Source organism: Ananas comosus, unplaced genomic scaffold (assembly GCF_001540865.1).
Source record: "Ananas comosus cultivar F153 unplaced genomic scaffold, ASM154086v1, whole genome shotgun sequence".
Classification (NCBI taxonomy): domain Eukaryota; kingdom Viridiplantae; phylum Streptophyta; class Magnoliopsida; order Poales; family Bromeliaceae; genus Ananas; species Ananas comosus.
The window spans coordinates 80,938-87,398 of NW_017893344.1; the positions used below are offsets into that span (position 1 = coordinate 80,938).

General features: G+C 41.7%; 1 long non-coding RNA gene across 1 annotated transcript; it reads left to right on the forward strand.

Annotated features, from left to right (window-relative positions):
- The first annotated feature begins 4,437 nt into the window (after positions 1 to 4,437).
- Positions 4,438 to 6,160, forward strand: LOC109705727. Its single transcript, XR_002214853.1, has 2 exons — positions 4,438 to 4,478; positions 5,984 to 6,160. It is a non-coding gene; the product is annotated as an uncharacterized LOC109705727 (long non-coding RNA).
- The last annotated feature ends 301 nt before the right edge of the window (positions 6,161 to 6,461 follow it).

Sequence of the window (6,461 nt, forward strand, 5' to 3'; positions counted from 1 at the left end):
TCGCGATTACACCACTAGGCTCATGATGTACTGAAAGTAAGTAGAACGATTAAATCCATGAATATAGAAATATGCAGTGCTAACCGCTAACTGGCATGTATTCAACCTGTAAACATAATTTCTGCAGTAATTAATCAACTAAATAATAGAAGTATCGAAACTACTATAAACATGAACATAAACATAAATCATAAGGAGTAATACTACTGTACATTACAACTGATACTCATGTCATTACTATCATTACCATTCGCACTTCATTTCATCACTATGGACCTACCCAAGTAGTCCACTTGCGCCGCGCCTAATGCGCCCGTGTAATATACACTCCCCACGCAATTCCACCTTCGGCACCCAATCCCGCACGGCGCAGCAACGTCGCGTAGGCCAACTCCGAGTGCCGGCTGTAGGGAGCACCCTTACAAGCATGTGCGAATGAGCACGATGGCAAGCAGCAACGTCCATTTCCACATGTCAACAATTTCATATTTCAAGCAAAAGTCTACCCTCGATCCTCTGATCGGAATTTCAAGTACACAAATAGTAACAAAGCTAGTAATCACTAGATTGTAAACATGTAAGGTAAGGCTAAATCATATAGCATTATAATCTTTCACTAGTATGGCACTATCAATATAGTCTAGAGCATTCATAAGTTCTCTACGTTAAGTCAAGAGAATGTCCATTTGTTTCTTATTTTAAAGTGTATCCTACACTTGTTCATTAAGTCATTCAAACTAAAATTGAATACAAATATAAAATATTCATTTATATGAGAGTTCTCTACTTAATAGAGACTTCATTTCGAATATTTCAACATTATGATAAGAACGTCGAGCCCTTATCAATCACATAAGCACACAATAAGACCATTTCTATATACATATAGAACATAGAGGAGTTCACTGCTCTGTTAGTCCGACCCACACCTAGTACTAGGCTCAACAACTATTCAACAAAGTGCCACAATCGGCTCAACAAGCCCCCAATGCTGCTGAAAACAAACGTCAAGATTGGATTAAATCTACGGCCGAAAATTCGCGATTTCGGCTCAATTCACATCTCGTATCAATAGTAACATAAATCGCTGTTTGGTTCACACTTAGTACCTCAATAAAGTCTCTAAAGGCTTCCAAAGCCAATCAAGGATGATGCAAAGTCGTTCGAAACATCCCTGCGATCAACACCAACACGACATCAAAAATCATCAATAATATAGCAAATATAGTCGAATCTTTCTGAATCTCAGTTTTCTAACTGAAATCCCTGCTACCTCAGGTAGAACACCTCTTAAACCCGCTTCCAAGTCACCCAGCTAAGCCCAAGTGTTCGAAACCTGCTGCGCAAAGGAAAAGTCCAAACTGCATCAATGAGCGCATAATCCGGTATAGTCCGAAATAGCTTTATAAAAGACCTAATTAGCTCTACTCAGCTTCAAAGTAACATATCCCAAGTTAAAGGAAGTTAATCCACAGCTAAAACTCAGCTTTAATGTTAAAACTCAGCCAAACACAGCACGAAGCAAAACTCGAAAACGAATACTCAACTTGCCGAAAACAACATCAATCACGAAGAACTTGAGTCGATTACCTGCTTAAGCATCCAACCAGCAAACCCCTGGTTCAAAGCTGCGGAAAAACCTCCAAAATACTCTCTCCCACGACCACGCAACCCCTGCGATGCTCGCAATCAGCGAAGAACGTGCGTGGCGACGAAAACGGCTAAAACGGCGAGCTCTTTGTAGAGAGAGAAAAATCCTAGAGAGAGAAAGAGAGAAATGGTGGAGAACCCTCCTCTGGTCTCAAGACCCTTCCACAGAGCTCCTGGAGTCGTGCTGGGGGTTATAGATAGGGATAAGTATGTGAAATTACCAAAATACCCAAACTGCCACGTTTCTGTATTGTGTACCGGTACAAGCTGATGGCTGTACCGGTACAGCAAGCAGAAAAAGGCTGATTTTCGCAGATCAATGCAATTTCTCGTTTTATGCCATCCAATCATTCTCTAACTTGTTCCAAAACTTGTCCAAGCCTTATAAAACATGTAGGGTAGTGTCACATCACATTCCACACACTCGAACTTCGCAATTTGCCAAAGTTCAGTGTATTACATTCATCCCTCCTAAAAAGAAGTTTCGTCCGCGAAACTTGTGAACACTTACCTCACGTTTCCGTCGAGAATAGGTAGGGATAATGCTCTTGCATTGCACTCTCCAGTTCCCAAGTGGCTTCTCGTTCCTCGTGATTACTCCAAAGGATCTTCACGTAGGGTATCTCGTGATTTCGAAGCCGTTTTACTTCTCGAGCTAGTATTTTCACTGGATGTTCCTCAAAGCTCAAATCTTCTTGTAAATCCACTGGAGTACTTCCCAAGATGTGGGTTAGATCAAAAACATACTTTCGAAGTGTCGATACATGAAACACATTGTGTACTCCTGAGAGACTCGGCGGCAAAGCAAGCCGATACGCTACGGGGCCTATCCGCTCCAGTACCTCGTAGGGTCCAATGAATCGGGGACTCAACTTTCCTCAAATACCAAATCTCTTAACTCCTTTCGTCGGTGAAACCTTCAGAAATACATGATCGCCAACTAAAAATTCCAATTCTCGCCGACGTTTGTCCGCATAACTCTTTTGTCGACTTTGGACTGTCAATAGACGTTCTCGTGCCAGTCGTACTTTAGCTTCAACCTCTTGTAATACATCGGGACCCAAAACCAATCTCTCACCCACTTCACTCCAATGAAGTGGTGATCTGCACTTTCTACAATAAAGGGTTTCAAACGGTGCCATCTGAATACTTGCTTGATAACTATTGTTATAAGCAAATTTAGCCATCGGTAAGAATTATGGCCAACTGCCCTGGTAGTCAATCACACAGGCCCGCAACATATCCTCAAGGGTCTGGATGGTACGCTCAGACTGCCCATCACTCTGGGGGTGGAAAGCGGTACTAAAATCCAATCGAGTACCCATGGCCTCCTGTAAACTCTTCCAGAAATGTGAAACAAATCGGGTATCTCGATCTGAAACAATCGAAGCAGGTACTCCATGTAATCGTATAATTTCATCAAGATACACTTGAGCGAGTCTTTCCCCCGACCACCCAGTATGAATTGGAATAAAGTGGGCAGATTTGGTCAATCTATCCACAATTACCCAAATGGCATCGTGACCTACTTGTGAGCGAGGTAATCCAACGATGAAATCCATAGTGATCCTCTCCCACTTCCACACTGGTATGGGTAAGCTCTGAAGTTTCTGTAACATACCAGATTTCGGTATAAAAATAAAAATAAATAAAAATAGTGTGAGAAACTATTTTTATTGGATTTATAGAAGTAAAACATAAGTCAGAAGTGACTTGTGCTGAAATCGGAATTAAAACAGAAGATTTAGAATTTTCTGTTGGAAACGGGACAGATAAATTAGCAGAAAATGCACAGTCTCAGAAAATTATGAAAATTGGCAGAGATGTCAGAAATATTTTTATGAGGCTAGATTTAAGGTTTCATATTTTTCTGACACCCGTAGAGTGAGAAATAAAATCCGACAGTTATCTGATAAAGATTGCAGTTCGGTACAGTTTTCAGTGAGCAAACGGGGTCGAAACTGAACCAGCGATCGTCAGCTTGTTAAGTTAAGTAAAACCGAACATGACTGTCAAGTTTGAGCTCAAACGGACATTCAGGGAGTTCCGGCGAAAGTTATCAGATTTCAAGCTGCCCGGGAGTGAATAGTGTTGTGGTGTTGACTAAAGAGGAGTGTTGACTCCTCTTCTTCTCCTTCAGCCGCACACCCACACACACGCACACGACACACACACACGCATACATGGAAAGGGAGAGAGGAAACTTTCCTTTCTCTCTCTAGATCTCTCCCAAAAATGAATGGAGTTGGTGGAGAAGCAAGCTTGGAAGTTGATCTTCATCACCTTCATCTTCTTCCTCTCCATTGGAGCTTGCTTGAGAGGTAAGCTTCAAACCCCTTTAATGGTAGATCTTTAGAGCTTTATTTAGATGCTCTAGAAATGGGTTTGATGGAATCCTAGGATGTTAAATGAGTGTTTATTGCATGATTTAAGTTCCAATTTGGAGCATCTTGTAATAGTAAACACCTAGGGCTCAAAAATGCTAATTTTGAAAATATAAGGGTTTGATCTCATTTGACCCTCCGTAAACCAAATTGCTAGGTAAACGAACGCGTTGGCGAAGTCGGTTCGGCGATTCGTCGAGCCGTTGCGAAGTTATTAAAGAAACGGATGTTTAGGCTTCGTTTTCGCCTGGAGGGCCGAGGCGATATCGTAAATTCATGAAAATGGATTTGAAGCATCGTGGCACATAACCGAAGACCTTTAATTTTCGGATCGTGAATTGGAGGCCGTTCGGGTGGTCGCGTGAGAAATCGGGCCAAACCGGGTGCCGGGTGCCGCGGGAGGCCGATTGCAAGTGTCGACAAGCAATCGGAATGCGAAATGAGGTGGGTTGTGTTTACCGAAGCGACTAGGTCGCCCTTTATGTCTAAGAAATGAGATTTCATATTGATGCATATTGACATAATATAAGAATGTGAAAAGAATGCATTTTAACATACTATAGAAATGCTAGATAAATGCATATGATTAATACTTTGAATGCATAATATAAAGGGCGTATGAATGTTAGCATTATAAGAACATCATAAAAGGAATGTATGATGACATGTTGTAGAATATGCTAAATGTAATGCATAATGAATTAAGTGCTAAAAGAATGCATGAGATGCTAAGTATGGACTATTTTGGATAATGACTATATGTATGTTGACAAATCATGTGATGCTAGTGGTATATGTGCATGATGATATATTATGAATTTACATATTGTGGATTATGTTAACTAGAAAAACATACTTGATGACATATTGCCATGTTGTGGAACATAGTGGACAATCTATTTATGTATTAGATCGAGTGGCATTAAACCTAGCATCTTGAACCTAGCAATCACTTGTGGTGAATGATCATATATATTCTGGTGTCATTCATGTATGTTAGGACCCTATTATTGTGTAAATGTGAGAGTTGGACTTGAACATTAGTAAACAAGGGTGACAATGACAATAGAGACATGATTGGCATCAAGAAAGTGAATGTTAAACATAGTTTAACCATATTGACATTGGTCCAAGTTGACATAGAGAGTGGCATGATTAAATAGGTAGAAAATCTATTATGACAATGGCATTGTGACAAGTGGCTATGAATCCTCAAGTTGAGGATTGGATCGATACTCACGATAAGTCTTGGCTTGAGGGAGGTAGCTCCCCCTCGGGCGGTGCGCTCCGGAGTTGGTCACCACTGGGCGTGGTAAAGTCCCACCAGTTGACGGTCCCTAGGGAGGTTCGAGTCCCCCGTTATTAAGGGATTTGGTTGTGAGTTATTGGGGTTAACATGGTTAACCGGTAAGATTGGGTCATAGCCAAATGAGTGTACAACAAGTATGCATTATGAGTTATGGATTTGGTATCCCAGTTGAGAGGATCTAGGGCTGAGGTGTATGTGAGACGTCCATCGCCTCGAGCCTGGTTCTAGTGCGGTACTCCGCCGACGATTGACTCAAGACCGAGTCGGGTGGTTAGCCTTGTAAAGGAAGATGAAACCTTATGATTAAAACGGTGATTGACAAGAATCTAAGATAGAGGAAACCTTAAATATCAAATGGATGAGCTATGGTTAGCAGAATTGAAAGTAGTATCGAATGAACTACTAGTTGGTTGCATAGTTGCATTATTGCATGATTTGCATATAGCATTACATTATTGCATTCGTGAGGCAATGCATGGTTTTATTCGTTGCATAATCAAGATATATATCTATCTGTTTATTGAACTAACTTGCAGTTGCCTCCCTTGGACCTATTGGTCGAGCTTTTCCCTTGGGTGGCCGTACCCACTGGGAACCATGGAGTTGGTTCTCACCCCACGTGGTTTTGGGGTGTTTACAGGTTCACACGTGAGCGGCGCGGCGGCGCGAAGCGAGGGCGTAGCTCCATAGTTAGCGCCTTACCACCGAGACCAGAGATAGCGGTACCTTGAGTCGGCTTTTCTTAAAGATGTAAGAAAATAAAAGGAATAAGATTGTAATAATCATGTTAAATCGGATTGTATTTGGAAGTTAAATGTAATAAGTATTTGGGATGTAAAATGTATGAATGTGAATGCATGTAATAACATAAGATGTGTTATGTTGTTTGATACCTTCCATTATGCAATCTTGATTGAAATGTGTTCCTGGTTGGAACTTTGTACATTGTATTGATTGCTATGCCTTAAACGTACAGGGGAGATTCTGTCCGCAGTACAGGGGAAACCCTGTCCGTTTGGCGATCTGTTGGCGGCGCCGCGACCCGGCCAAATAGGCGGGCGGTCGCGGGGCGTGACACTCTCTCACGCTAGCGCGCTCGCCTCTCTCTCTCTTTAGCA